The 15,835-nt window shown below is 38.3% G+C and overlaps 1 protein-coding gene, 1 non-coding gene and 1 pseudogene across 2 annotated transcripts in view; all 3 read left to right on the plus strand.

Moving 5' to 3' along the window:
* Positions 1-15,835, plus strand: part of OSBPL6 (oxysterol binding protein like 6) — a 182,973-nt gene that overhangs the window by 68,035 nt on the left and 99,103 nt on the right. The gene's annotated exons all lie outside the window — the stretch shown is intronic.
* Positions 3,612-3,889, plus strand: LOC102893778 (annotated as a pseudogene).
* LOC112470687 lies at positions 13,490-13,608 on the plus strand. The gene has a single exon (XR_003043039.1). It is a non-coding gene; the product is annotated as a 5S ribosomal RNA (ribosomal RNA).

Below are 15,835 nucleotides of genomic sequence, written 5' to 3' on the forward strand. Positions count from 1 at the left end.
TATGACCCACAAATGGCTTGTGCTTGGGACAGTATCCTAACCCTGTTCTGTTCTAACTGGCAAATACCACTTGCTTTGTTCAATAAGATCTTTTAGTTATTAGTGAGTTCTGGAAATTATCCAAGCAGGGAAAAGTCAAATCCTTTAACATGAATAAAAGTATATAGAGTCACTTGAAATTGCTTGGTCTGAAGCATCATTTTCTCATATAAATGTCCAAACTGATCATCACGCCAACGCTGGATTTGTAAGGCATCACCTCCTTTAAAAACCTTATAGCAGCTCACAAATGTTGGTTAATGAATACTGACCACATTCCTCGAGGCACGAGATCAGACACTAGGGCAGCTTGCATGTCGTGCAAGTTCCCTACGGAGGTTGGGAACAGCTTTGGCTCCAACAGAGGAATACGGGCCATCCCACAGGCAGATTTTTCCCGTCAGTGCCATGGGACACAGGATTGATTATAACTATTTTAAACTGTGTGACTTTGAGTGGAAGAAAACCAGAAACACATAACAGTGAAAGAAGAATGCTGCCTCTACTCTTAATTGCATCCACTGATTGCTGTTACCCATAGTCATGATGAGAGGTTGTTAGAAGTCACCAAGGACAGAGTGGGCCATTCCACAGGCAGATTTTTCCCGTCAGTGCCATGGAACACAGGATTGATTATAACTATTTCTAAACTGTGTGACTTTGAGTGGAAAAAAACCAGAAACACATAACAGTGAAACAAGAATGCTGCCTCTGCCCTTAATTGCATCCACTGATTGCTGTTAGCCATAGTCCTGATGATGAGAGGTTGTTAGAAGTCACCAAGGACAGAGGTGACCAGCTTGTTCTCCTCACCTTCTGCCTTTTGCTGTCTCCCACCTCCCTTGCCTGTTATGTGTGCCTGGAATCTCAACCACGTGCCTCAGCTGGAGGAGCCCCCTTGTAGCCAGGAAGGTCACAGCCACCAGCTGGAGGTTGGGCCGGTACTAGCACATTGAATCTGCTGCTCTACTTCTGTGTGCTTACCTTTGAGCATCTTTATTTTAGTAAAAGAACCCTGTGCTCGTATAAGCAATCGGGCTTATGATGACCGCTTTCAACACAAAATTTCATGGTTTTAAACATGGTAATAATTGCATTTTAATGTACTCAGTCTGCAGGTAATACTTGCTCAGCATTTGTGAGCCCCTCACAGTAACTGCATAATCTCCAAAGGGTCCCTGGGTTTTAGGTTGAGAATCACTGCTATAGACCTAAAGGGGCGTGTGAAAACTCAAAGAAGAGTATTATCAGTTGGGCACAGTGGTGGTGGTTCCTTTTTATGTTTTTTGAGTTTTATACTGATTATTTAATTCCATTTAAAAAAAGAATTCGAGTACGTGTGTATAAAATGATTAAATATAGCCCAGAAAGTTTTCACAAAACACTTTAATTTAGTTCATGCTGTTTTCAAGTTCCAGGTTGAACAATTGTCTCATAGCTGTATTAGAGGTCATTGAATCTTTCCTGATGACTTTGACTTGGAAAATTTAGGCCAGCTCTTGGAAGCGTGGCATTTTGGTGGCAAATGTGAGCTGGATCAGCATGCTTCCCCTACCACAGGCCTAAATCTGACAAGATTGAAGCATGTGTGCTATAGACTGAATATTTTTGTCCCTCCTAAGTTCATATGTTGCAATTCTAACTGCACCCCCTACTCCCACCCAAGTTAATGATTTTAGGAGGTGGGGCCTTTGGGAAAGGATTAGGAGTCCTCAGGAATGGAGTCCATGCCCTTAAAAACCTCGGAGAGCTCCCTTGTCCCTTCCACCTTGTGAAGAAAACAGCTAGAAGACAGCTTTCTCCAAACCAGGAAGCAGGTTCTCACCAGATAGCAAATCTGCTTGTACCTTGATCTTAGACTTTGCAGCTTCCAGAACTGTGAGATCAATGTTTGTTGTTAAAGCCACCTCGTCTGTGGTTTTTGATATAGCAGCCCAAATGGATTAAGACAATGTGCTATATTCTTCTATCTTCTTCCATTTTCTTTTCTCTTGTTTCCTTTCTCTTCTCTACACCTCTCCTCTCCTCTCTTTCTTCCTTCCTTCTTTGCCCACTTTGTTCTACAGGTATTTGAGCACCACGTAGACTTGGGAAGCTTACAGAGTAGAGGTAAACCATGTGCCTAAGAAGAAATCACAGAAATCTCTTAATTGCAAAATAAGTGCTGAAGTGAAAATACAGATGCTAGGAGACTGTGTGACACAGAGATGCGGTCCCCCCATCCCCATCTTGTGGGATCAGAGAATGCTTTCCTGGGGAATGGAAAGTTGGACTGAGTGGGGATTAACTAGATGATAAAGAAAAGAAAAGAAGTATTTTCCAGGCAGAGCAAACAGACCGCTTAAAGAATGACAAGGAAGAGCTACTGTGCTGTGAGATGAGGCAAGAGCAAAGCACACAGGTTTATAGAGCCTGCCTGTTTATGATTCTAGTCTCAATCCTATGAGTGGGTCTTTGTGTGTGAAATGCGTTTTTTGTGCCCAGGTGTTTCAAGGACCACATTGAGCCTAATGTGTTCTCTGATTTTCATGGCATAATGCTAAAATGGCCTAATAATTAGTAGGCTTGTGACACAAGTTTATTACTCTACTAGGGCTGCCATAACAAAATACCACAGATTGGATGACTTGAACAACAGAAATTTGTTTTTTCACAGCTCTGGAGCTTGGAAGTCCAAGATCAAAGTGTTAGTAGGTTTGATTTCTTCTGAGGCCTCTCTTCTTGGCTTGCAGATGGCTGCTTCTGTGTGTGCATGTACCTCTGGTGTCTCTTTCTCTTCTTATAAGGACACCAGTCCTATCAGATTAGGGCCCACCCTTATGACCTCATTTAACCTTAATTACCTTCTTAAAGGCTCTAGCTCCAAATATAGTTACACTGGGGGTTAGGGCTTCAACATACGAAGTCAGCACATAACACTGACTTTGGAGCATGAGTTCAGATGATTTTTCCCGGGATAATACCTAATTTGGGCAGGTATCTTAGAAGAGGACAGAAAGCAAAGCCCTGCAGTATTTGGGTTTCTTCCTTTGAATACCAGTGAGAGAACCAAACAAACCGATTCTGTATGTCAGCCTGCTTGTGCCAGGGCATGTGGTCGGTCAACTTGCTCCATCTCTAAAATGGGCACAACTCTGTGTGGGTAAAGACGTCGCTGTTGCTGTTGCAGATCAACACGAAGCCTTAACACATGGAGGAGGCTGAGACTTCAGGGTGCAGCCTTCAGCCTTATGACTTCAGGTAGTAATAGGTACTTCCAAGAATCACATGAGACCTGCTGTATACAACAAGACCACAGAGAAGAAAATTATGAAACTAAAGCAATTCCCAGTTCTTTCCCTTCTTGTGAGAACAGTGGTAAGAACTGTTGTTAACTGCATTTGATTTGGGGGCTTATGCTTTTTCCTGACACTTTTTAAATTGACCCTTAGAAAAGCCACATTTAAAAAAAGATAGTGGGAGCCATGTTGTTGTGCTGTGGGGAAGAGAGGTGGGTTTATAAATCCTAGAGTAAGGTTCTGCATACCTGACGCTACTGCTGGACAGAGACCTTGGATGAAGCCACCGTCGCCATGTCCAACCAGGAGGCAAAACCTTCAACTGAGGACGTGAGGGATAAGAAGGAAATAGAATACATTAAACTCAGTCATTGAATAGGATAGCAGTGAGATTCACTTCGAAGTGAAAATGACAACATATGTCAAGAAACTCAAATACTCATACAGTGAAAGATGGGGCATCCCAATGAATTCACTCAGGTTTCTCTTCGAAGGTCAGAATTGCTGATAAGCACACTCCAAAAGAACAGGGAATGGAGGAAGAAGACAGGATTGAAGTTTATCAGGAATAAAAAGTATCTTAATGGGTTGGATATTTTTTTTTTAATCACCACTCGTATTTATTTATTTATTTTTCTAGATAATGATATTTATTTATTTTTAATGTTTTATGGTGACATTTGTTGTTAATGAAATCCAGTAAGTTTCAGCTGTACATTTTAACAGTAAGGCATTTATATTTTTACCCTGTGTGTTCACCTTCCATAGTTAGATTTCTTTCTGTCACCACATATTTGACCCCTTTACCCCATCTACTTCCCTCTTCCCCCATACCCTCTGGTAATCACTAGTCTATGGTCCATGTCCATGAGTCTCTGTTTGTCCTGTTCATTTGTTGCTTTTAGGTTTATATCTCACATACAAGTGATATCATGTGGTTTTCAACTTTTGGATATTTTTTTATTTTCCCTCAATACCTTTTTATTTTTAAAAATAGTTCTTTTGTGATGTGGTATTTAAAACGGAATTGAAAACTGGCACCGCATCTCTTTAAAATATCCGCTAATTTAAATTCTAGTGCCCATTGTTCATTATGTTTGTTTTCATCAAGGCGATCAAACCTCAGTCCCCTTCCTATTGCTCTCTCCTTTTTAAATGTTACGCGTGTGCACAGAGAGGCCACCTTTTTCAGGACTGTACATTTTCAGGCTTGTGGTAAATAAGATCGACCAAGGCAAGTGTTGATGATGACTTTCTAATCGGCCCTGAAGTTCTTGTACGTGATTGCGTTACTCCTGGATTATGACTTTCAGTGGGAGATGGAAGCTTTTTAGAGAACCGAACTGTGGAAAAATGACCTTTCCTTAAACTTGAAGCTACTTTTAAAATCTGAGAGTCTGGTCCAAAAGAAGAAGAATAGGAGGTTGGAGTCAAGATGAGAGACATGGTGAGACTAAACACTAACTACAAAGATGGCTTCACTGAAGAGAGCATTTTAAGAGTAAGGAAAAATCTTGTCAGAGATCCTAGAAAAGTTCTAATTTTCATTAGCAGTTAATAATGTTATTCATGCAGAATTGTCTACAATGGAATGCTGCTCTTTTTAAAATTTTATTTGTACTTTTTGGCCCGGGATATGGGTTTTAAATGGACATTGTACCAGCTTCATTGAAATAAACAAAATATTCGTAAAAACTGTAAAAAAGAAAAGATACTGGGGAAATGAATAAACATAGCATCCTGTGTGTCATTCTCAAGGGCATTTTCTGAGCATATGGCATTGGCAGGGCCTTGAGCACTATAGGAAGGGGAAGCCAGGGCGACGTGGGTATTTTTGTTTTCACCAGTGCATCACAAAGCTGTCAAAGCAAGGTTTAGCATTTTCTCTTCAACATGCATCGACTAATTCTTTCTTTCCAGACTTTAATCTCTTTCATATTCTTAGGATCTAAGAATAGGATGAAAGGGTTAATGAAAGAAAACTTAGAATAACATAAGCTACATCCTGTACTCCATTTGTAGATATAGTATATGTAAGTATAGCTGTGTACGATCTTAAGTGTTTACAGATTTGCAGGCTTTGTAGGTGGCAGAGAAAAGTGAAAATCTGGAGAAAAGAACATTGGCCAAGAAACCGGAGGCCAAGAGAAGTACTATGGGGTGATAGGCTAATAAACAAGAAATTATCAAACATTTGCTGTGTTTAGGATGCTCTGCTAGGCATTTAAGGGCATAGGAAGATTTGGAACAGCCAAATGTTAAAATTTACATTTTAAGTTAGACCAGCTGTAAATTTAAGCAAAATATAAAATGTCAAGTAATTGAAGGAAAGTACCTATGAGATGGCAGACGGTGGTATGTGATTTATTGCCAAATAAATAGTGCTACCAATGAAGTGATTTTTCTCCCCTAGCATCCAAACTCCTTAATAATGAGCGCCATGGATGACATGCTTGCAGTGCTTAGCATAGTGGTGGGCATTTCATTTGAATGAATGAATGAATGAATGAATGAATGATGCAATGTTAGAAAACACTAATTGTTTTAAAGTAAATATGGTGTTTCTTTTCCTTCTTTGTTAATAAGGTATAACATGTACAGTAAAGTACACAATTCTTAAATGTACCGTGAATTACTTTTCTGTGTCTTTATGCACAAAACCACTTTCAGATGAAGATATAGAGCATTTCTAACACATTGGAAGCTTCTCTCACACCTCTCCTAGTTTGTGCCACCCAACAGTAACCACCATTCTGACTGGTGTCACCATACTCTGATTCAACATGTCTTTGAACTTCATATAAATGCAATTATACAGTGGTCCCCTGTGTTGAGATTCATCCATGATGTCGTTGCTTTTGCATGCATCAGTAGTTTATTCTTTTTCAATTCTGTGTATTATTCTTTATGAACATTTGAGTTATTTCAAGTTTGAGGATATTATGAATAAAGCCGCTATGAGCATTCTTGAATTCACCTTTTGATGGACATAAGCACTCACTTTTCTTGGGCATATATCCAGGAGTGGAATTAATAGAATATTAATTACTACCTTTAGCAGATATTATTACCTTTAGCAGAATTTTTTTCCTAAGTGGTTATACCGATTTACTTTCCCACCAGCAATGTAAGAGAATTTAAATACAGATTCTAAATTGTTTTATAGTTGTCGGTAAAGTTTATTCAAAATGTACAGAGACCCTGGTCATTACAACCCAAAGGAAGGAGGGAATGAGTTTTTTCCTATGTTAGTATTGCTCATATTTCCAAACTTTGAACCCTCGGGGCCAGACACAGACATGAAATATAGGTCCATAGTTTAGAAAGGAAGATGAATATGAGAACAGAACATAATGGCAACCAGTTATTGAATTCTGACCCTTACAAATATCAAGGCTCCCAGCATTATCCCTTGCCAGTTTTATGATGTCGTTCATTCTACAATCCTAATTGAGAGTCTGCTCTGTGCCAAGAACTCTTGTTCTGCTGCTAAATAAAATTAAGGATGTCAGGCAAGGGCCGTGATAACACAGTGGCTGGTCTAGGTATGGGTTGGTGACCGAAGCTTTTCTCCACTCCCAGAGCAAGACAGGTTTGTGGACCGCACCGTAAGGAGAACCTGTGAGAGGGCCCTGCAATAGGGTTGGGGGAAGGCTCAGGTCAGGTCTACGCAAGGTAGGGCAGGGAAGCAGGCAGTGAATGCTTTCTAAGAAATTTTTTAATTTGGCTCTCTTGTCAAGGAAGATCTCTTAATTTCGTTTTTTGTGTGGAAGGGGATGAACAGGGAGAATCACAAAGCATGACCGTGAATAATTTGAGTATGAAAATATATGCCGTGTGACTGTTGGGCAAAGCTGCTATAATAATAATAATAAAAGCTAACATTGGGTACCTTATATATAGCAGGTATTCTTGTTCCGTCCTCATTATAGCCCATGAAATGGGTTCTCTGAGTAGCCCCATTTCACAAATAAGGAAACCAAGGAATAGGGAGAAGACTTAATTCTCCCAAAGTCACATAGCTAGAGAATGGCAGAGTAGGAATTTCAGAGACTGGGCTCTTAGCCACTCACTGCACGACAGCTGCCTATTAGTTTTGGTGCTTTGAACTTTTAAAATTATGGTTTTTATTTCTATGAGCCTCCTGAGAGTTGGATATTTGAACATTTCAATGACTTTTTGTAATTTTTCCTTAGGATGGCAAATTTGTTGTCTGAAGAAGGTAATGATGTGTAGAGGTGTTAGAAAAATCTATAAATCTTAGTTTTTAAAAGAAAAAATTTTGCCTAATGTTAACTGATTTTATCTAAAAGTCTGTACATTGGCAGCCAAGCATACTACTCAGTAATGTCTGCGTAATTTTATATACACTGTGTGTTTATGCTGCAAGAATTAAACGATAATTCTGAAGTCCAAAAACTTGTGGGTTAAAAATTCTTTGTATGTAATTACTATTTGAGCCTCTGTCAAGTGGTGTGTGCAATACTAAAATCTGAACATGGATTATCTATAATCTCCAAAGCAACTTGAACTAGGTCTTATTAGCCCAGATCCCATTTTTCAAATGAAGAAATTGAGGAACAGATAGGCTGAGTAAACTGCCCAGAGTTTCATAGCTAGAAAACTACAATGCTGGGATTTGAATCAAAGTTGTTTAACTCCAAGGCCTATGCTCTTTCCATGATACCTCAAGCTTCCATTTGTGCAAAGAAAGCACTCAGTTTCGAGGAAATTGCCCGTATGTGATAATATAGTCTACCCTGTTTTCTCCATCCATTTTTTTTTTCTGTCTGTGACATCAAATTAAATTTCTGGAAGAACAGTTTTGAGTTGTAATGGATAGCATTGTTCACTGTCTCAACATTTTAAAACTTACTACGATTTTATTGCCAATACCATCTATCTAAACAGTAAGCTTTAGTCATAAGAATGCTAATAGATTAGCCTGATTTAGTTGTCAAAATTTTTTGTGGTCTAATGAGCGAAAAAGTAAGTCATGTGGAAACCAAATAGAAATCTAGATGAATTGATATAGCAGAGGCCTAAAAAATAGAGCAGCTTGAAATAATTCCACCAAAGTAGCAAAAGAAGTAAAAGAGACTGATTTAAAGAGAAATTAGGTGAGAGTTATTCAGTTAAGCCATATATGAAAAAAATACAGATTATACAAAACTTGTTCTTGCTTGGGGCATATTTTATCACTTTAAAACATTGTGTAACTCATGGCTGTACCACTGACAGTGTTTACCTAATTTGTTAAAAAATTTATAACATTATTTTGACCTCAATTTGTATGTGGCAGGCATGTTTGTACTTTAAAAGAACATATATAATATATATATTTTAAGAGACGTGTAAGTTAAAACATTTGTTTTAACAGGTCACCTGCTACATGCTCGAAGGACTCAGTGACCATTCCTGTAATCCAAGAGACACTAGCAATGTGATATTGGAGACTGAATGTTCCAAATGTCATTGATCTAAAAGCCATATCAGGTAGAGCACTCAACAGAAAATTTCCCATTAGCATGACACTGAGTCAAGACGTCCCTGTAAGAGTGTCCTTTCATCTGGGTTTAGGACTTAGGTCATCTATTCTTTCAGGATTTAGGATTTAGGACAGTCACTTATGTTTAAGAGTGCATGTTAAAACTCATTTATGTAACAGTTTGTGAACTGAGTAGGAAGAGAAATGCCATCTGTGAACGTAGGACTACGGGCAGTGGGTAGCCATCCAGTGGTCTGATGAGAACACAGTGATCAGCACAGCCCTGGGACATCATCCAGAGTGAAGTCGCTTCTCCTTTGTGATCTAATAAGCTTTTTAATTAGCATCATCCAAGTGGCCTGTTAGGAGCGAACTTATGCCCAAGCAGTATTAGACCGCCATGGGTTAGGGGTTCTTTTGTTAATCTTCCCTTGTCTTGGCACTTGTGCGATCTGATATCTGTGAGATGCTCTGATTTTTGCTTTTTGGGTCCTTGGATATTTAGAGTTTGAGGTATATTAGACATAATGATTTAAACGATCACTATATGTACATACCTTAAGAGCTCTTTATCCAAAGCCCAGAGGTGAGCAGTGTTTTGAGTCTGTGGTGGGGGAAACATAGGACTAGCTATCTTAGGATTTCTCTAACTTGGAAGTGTATTACTAGTTACATGAGTGGGAGGGAAGCTTTTAAAGCACAGCTGTTAGTAGTTGTTGGCAAATCACTGGATGGTAAATGTAAGTGGTGGTTTCCTTGACCCAGGTGGGTGTAGCATGAAAATTCTCATCTCTCAACTTGCTTCACAAGAAGACAAGTCTTGTTGCATATCTTTTTAACTGTGGCCTTTCTTCAGCAGAGCTTGTCTGAATGCATTTTCCTTTCCACTTGGTTTCAGTGATCAGTCACGAGGAGCTTTAGCACACTTTAGCATATGTCTTACATTCTTTAGCAAAAAGTGTGAACACCTGCCATGTGCAGATGTGCCTGTGGTGCACTCGGGCTTGCAAAGATGGGGCAGCTGTGGCTCTTGCCCTCAAAGAGCATCCAGTCTTGGGAAGAAAAGGTACATGTGTCAAAAACTGTGATCAAAATGGACCGAGGAAAGTCCAAATGGACAGAGGTGCTGAGTGAGGATTATGGAAGTTAACAACCTGGAGAATTACTTCTAGCTGAGCTGTGTTAAATGGCTTCATGTCATCCACAAAGGGTCTTAAAGGAAGGATGAGAGTTAGACTTTGGAGATGTAACTGGAAGACTTCTTGTTAGAAGAAACACAGAGTAGGCAGAGTGGGTATGTTTAGGGGAATTGCAAGAAGTTCTGTTCAGTCGAAGATTTCAAGAAGCCTGTCATGAAATATAAAGTTAGAAAATTAATTGGAGGACCTATCATACTAGGATAAGAAATTCGAGCTTTTTTCTTTCCTTCATTTCAAATGTTGTGTTTTAATTGAAGATCTGATTATTAAGTATGTATATTAATAAATGGTGAAGTGATCCTTTTGACAGTTCGCTGGGGAACAAAAAATACTGTTACACAACTGCTAATATTTGTGGTATGGGTCAAAATGGCTGTTGTTTGGTAGCAAATTTTCCACAAAGGCATTGTCAAATATGTCACATAATCTTATCACTCAGGTGAAAATTAGCTACATCACTACATCACATACTTCTTTTGATTCTTCCTTAGGTTTGATGATGTTAGGATCTACATTTCACAGCTTGTTTGTTTTTTTTTTTTTTGACCAGGTTGGTGATGCTAAAATGCCTGATACCCCATTCCTCTGGCAAACAAGCTGGTTTGTTTGAAAGCTGAGTTATAATGCTCCTTTATCTAATTTATCTAGTTTTCTACTTAGCATGTTCCCTCCGAGTTCAGCAGTTTGTAAGCAGTGAGGTGGCTCATTGATTTGCTGCCCAGGGGAGAACAGGTCTGGGGTTTTTTCTATACGAGGGAATTATTTTAATGTATCCTGTGGTGTGCTTTGGAAATATTCTGAGCTGATATTTTTAGCTATTGTAAGCTAATATAAAAATCTGAATTTTATCAGGTAGGCTTGAAACACTTTTCAGTTGATAAAAACATTAGTGAAAAGGGCCATCTTTTTTAGTGTTCTCTGGTTTATTAACCCAGTTAACTGAAGGTTGAGGCTTTTGTGGCAACATTAGTTAGTTTTGTTTTGTGATGATCTCTTAGAACCTTTAGTCCTGGCCATAGGTTCCAATAAATAATTATAATAGAAGCAAGCACTTACACAGTTTTAAGTGCAATACTTGTAAACTCATTTAATCCTCAGAATAATTCTAAAGGGTACGTACTGTTACTGTCTCCATCTTTATAGATCATGAAACTAAGGCATTGAGAAGCTATGTGAATAGGCTCGGGTTCCATTACTGGTAATTGTCTGAACCAGGATTCAAACCTAGACACTTAGTAGGCTCCAGGGTCTGTACTCTTAACCTCATTAAAATCCAGGGACACCAGTAAGGATGTCTCTAGACTTAAGTAAACATACTATGTATCTAAATATTTAAGGCTGTTTGTTTTGTACAGTATGAAGCTTTAAATTTAAGAATTTTCAGGCCAGTGTTACAATGTACAGATACAAGAAATATATTTAGCATCTTTTGTTGTCCATACTTAGTATCTGAAACAGAGGGTAGAAGACAAGAGTGACTGAGATGCAGTTTAAGATTTCAGATTATACCCTGCTGTGCAGTTTTAAAATTATCCTCTTAGTGTTTCTTGACCTTTTTTTGATCAAGGACACACACAGCTTTTTGTATCCAATTTCGAGGGTTCCCTGGGCCTCTGGAGCTCACTTGTAGGTCCAGAATCCCATTTCCTTCAAGCAGTAGAGAATAATTGAGAATAGAGAATAACACGATCAAATATATATTTTACGAAAGATGACTCTGATGATATTGAAAGATAGCTTGGATGAGAGAATGATTGGAAGCAGATAAACCAGGGGGCAGATAGCAATAATCTAAGACAGAGATCGCTAAGTTGGCAAAAGAGAGTAATGTCTAGAAAAGATATTTGGGACATTGTAGTGAGAGGACTTGGGGTGAGTTGAATGGGAAGATTGCAAATGAAATGGTTAAAAGTAACTGTGGTTTCTAGCTTGGTTTAAGGATAGGTAGTGATGTCATTAACTAAAACAAAACACAGAGGAAGGGCTCAGCAAACTGTATTGCAAGGGCCAAATGTGGCCACCACTTTTTTGTGAATAAAGTTTTATTGGAATACAGAAGAATGCGCTTGATTTTTAGACTCACTGAGTTTCAGGTGCCCATGATATATTCCAATGGAAATGTCCAGTAGACAGTTGGAAATGCATTCTCGAAAAGAAATCAGCATTGGAGAAAGAGATTTAGCAGTCTCTAGCAAATGGTAGGTTAAAGCCCTCAGAGTGTGAGACAGGGCCACCCCAAAGAAAGCCAAGAAGGAGAAAAACTTAGAAGGGCAAAGGAGAAATATTCAGTAAAGCTGGCTGGGGAGAAGAGACTCAGGGGACCGACAGCAGCATGAAAGCATCTGAGTGCTTCCTGTGTGCTGGGCTGTTCTGGACACTTTACGTGCATTAACTTGCTTAATCTTCAAACACCTCCTGCATTTTACACAAGAGGGACCCGAGACAGAGTGGCAAAGTAACTGCCACAAGGTCACAGAACTAGTAAGTTGCTTTCAATGGTGAATTAGTGGTAGCATCATTAAGCTGATGTAATTATGTTAAGATAATTTTTGTCATGACTCTTTTATGGGTTTAAGTATAGATTGTTAAACTTTGATAATAATATTCCTTACTTTCCCCTCTGCTCTATCAAGTAAATTCTGTATGATCATCAGAATTTATGAAGTATGGTTTGAGACATATTTGCAAAGTCTCTGACTTTCTCTCACATGAATATTCTGTCAAGATTCATCTATTTCTTAAACATATATTTTTTTAATAAGTTAAGCTTTCCTTGACGTTTTCTCTCAATTAATGAACATTTTTGGCATTAGTTGGAATACTTCCTGAAATGGTTTCATTAGTCACATTTTTATATTTCCTCTTAGAATGTGTGTTGGGCTCTCTCAGCAGTGATCTGAGGCATCACATTCTCCTTTCACAAACTTTACATTCTCCTTTTTATTTACCCAAAATTTCTCTTGTCTTCTGTAATTCATTACTTCCTTAGAACTACTTCATTTTGTTTTTCTCTCTTATCACTCCAGTAGCAGTGGAAATTTTCTTTGGAGCCCATTTTCTCAGAATCATTTTTTAAATCACTTCATCAGAGTTATGCACACTGAGGAGTGAAGAACAATGAAACCGTGACACCCAGTTGCCACAGCTAGGTTATCTGCTAGGGCAAGCTCAGCAAACTATATATTGCAAGGGCCAAATGTGGCCATCACTTTTTTGTGAATAAAGTTTTATTGGAACACAGCCATACTCATTCATTTATATATTGTCTGTGGCTACTTTTCTGCTACAGTAGCACAGCTGAGTAGTTACATCAAGTGGTAGACTGCATGGCAGACAAAACCTAAAATATTTACTGAACTGGACCTTCACAGAAAGTTTGCTGGCCCTTGCTCTATAGCATACTACTTTCAGAAGATCAGAGTATGTCCTAAGCATCTTTTCAGTGCTTTAGATTTAATGGAGTTTTTTTTTTAAATACAGTCTTAGTCTATGGCCATGCCACCCTGAACAAGCCTGATCCCATCTGATCTCAGAAGCTAAGCAGGGTCTGGCCTGGTTAGTATTTGGATGGGAGACCACCTAGGAAGACCAGGTGCTGTAGGCATAAAAAAATAAAAAATAAAAAATAATGGATTGTAAACTGACAAGGTCCTTGCAATCTGTGAGGTCAACCAAGGGTTGCCTCGCCTAAAAAAAAAACTTAAATAAAATTTTATTTGACTGAGTAATAAACTGAGTTGTTTCTATAATATTGTTTTTTAGATATAAAAGAAAGTTGTCAAGGGAGTAATAAAGTTGTAGACTCTTAAGTAATCTGTAATCAGAAATCTTACCTGTATAATCAGTCATGTAAATTTTTGTCAGTATTAACAGAACAGTTTAATTTGGAAAAAAAAATTTCTTTGAATGCTTAATAGGCATCAGGTCCTTTGTGCTCAGTCTTTGGGATTTGGAGAACTAAAACACTTTTCCTGCCCTCAGAGAAATACTTGTCAATTTGAACCAATTAGATACAAACCAAAAAAAATCTGGAAAAATTAGCCTAGATCATAGATATATAACAGATTGAAAAAAATGTTTTGTGTTGAGTAAATTATTTTAGTTTATTAACATTTTGACCATATCTTATATTACTTCAGTCATATTTGTGAAAAAAAGGATGTGCTTTGTTTCCCGTTAATTTGTAAGACCATTAATATGGGAGGCCAAATAGGATCACGTTCTACTCTGTCAAGTTTTCTTCACTTGTCCCTCGTGGATGCCTGCTCTCCCTGGTAGCTGCTCTGCCTCCCTTTTTGAGCTGCTAATTTCTTCTTTGGTTCACTCTTGCCTCTGGATTCTCTTTCCTTTCATTTGTTCTCCTGAATCTGCCTTTGTGAAGCATAATCACAAGACTCCCTTGCTCTGACCCCCACTCCTGTTTTCTACAGCCCACCCAGTGAAATGTTTTGTTTGTTTGTTTGTTTGTTTGTTTACCAGCATATAAGACTTTCCACACTGTTCCAAACCCCCTCTCTGCCATTCTTTCCCCCCACTTTTCTTTTTTATACTCTAAACTCTGGGTACTAGAACTACAATTTACACTTTTCCCATCTCTTGATTTTCAGACACTTTTCTTCACTGTTTGAAATCTCCTTTATTCACCTCTGCTTTTCTATTTCTTGCCTGAATCTACTCATCTTTCAAATGCCTTCCTGTTTGAGCAACTTCCTCTGTTCTTCCTTCCAGCCTACTCACAAACTCCAAGCTAGAATATTTTCATGCCGTGAACATCCATAACACATTTTCTGCTTTCATAACTTAAGAAGATTATTCATGCACCTTTTCCTGTTATGCATGGCTAAGCTCTATATTTCTTAAGGGAAGAGCTTTTTTTTTGTTGACTGATTGTTACATTTCTATATCTTCTCTAGTATCTGGTTTTAATGTTTGTGTATAATAACTGTATAATTGGCTTACATTTGAGTGGATGAATCAATCAATCCTTACTGGCAGATATGAAAACTCTGATGTGTTATTTTAGCTGATGAATTTTAACTTCTTTGATATGTAGTAGCATTAATGAGATTAGATCGGTTTCCAAGTTAAAAGTCTGCTCTTCATTTATTAAGAAGAAAGACACAGTAGTTGCCAAGGGAAAGTGACTGGAGTTCTGTTTTCCATCTTCAGAAAGTTACCCAGCACCACCTGTCTCCATAAACTCTACTGGGTTGTAGCCCTAAAACTGTATTCTCCAAAGATTTACACACAGTGTAAAAACTCTCAGAGTGCTCGGAATCATCACAAGTAGGAAGAGAAAAATTAATTTCTTGCCTAAACATTACTGCCAGTGAAAAAAGCAAAATAATTGTTATTTTACCAACTAAGGTGGAGACAGTAGATAAAGTAAACAACACAATGAAGAAGGGTCTTGTCCTACGTCTTAGGCTACAGTTTTCTGGAAAAGCAATTTAGGATATTTAACCTTAAATTAAAACCGATCCTTCTTCATCGAAATAAAGCGGGCATCGAATCAAAGTCATGGGCCACATAACGTACAGAAAATAGTCAAAAGTGTCTCGTCTCTTTTTCTTTTGTGAAATGGACTTTGCTGTATAGACCACTAACTAGTAAACTCTTCTGGTTATTCTGGTTGTCTGTACTGTCTTTACCATTTTAAGAATCTTTCCTTTGGTACTTTACAGAGTGATGGAGCTTGTTTTATTTTGTCTCCATTTTGCATTCTATGCATTAACTTAGTAGCTACATGGGACAGTCTAGTCTTTGGTAGAATACATCATGTGCTCTGAGAGGCTTGAATAAGAAATGAGTGGAATATGTAAGGAGTGTGC

This window comes from Pteropus alecto, unplaced genomic scaffold, assembly GCF_000325575.1.
Source record: "Pteropus alecto unplaced genomic scaffold, ASM32557v1 scaffold3, whole genome shotgun sequence".
Lineage (NCBI taxonomy): Eukaryota > Metazoa > Chordata > Mammalia > Chiroptera > Pteropodidae > Pteropus > Pteropus alecto.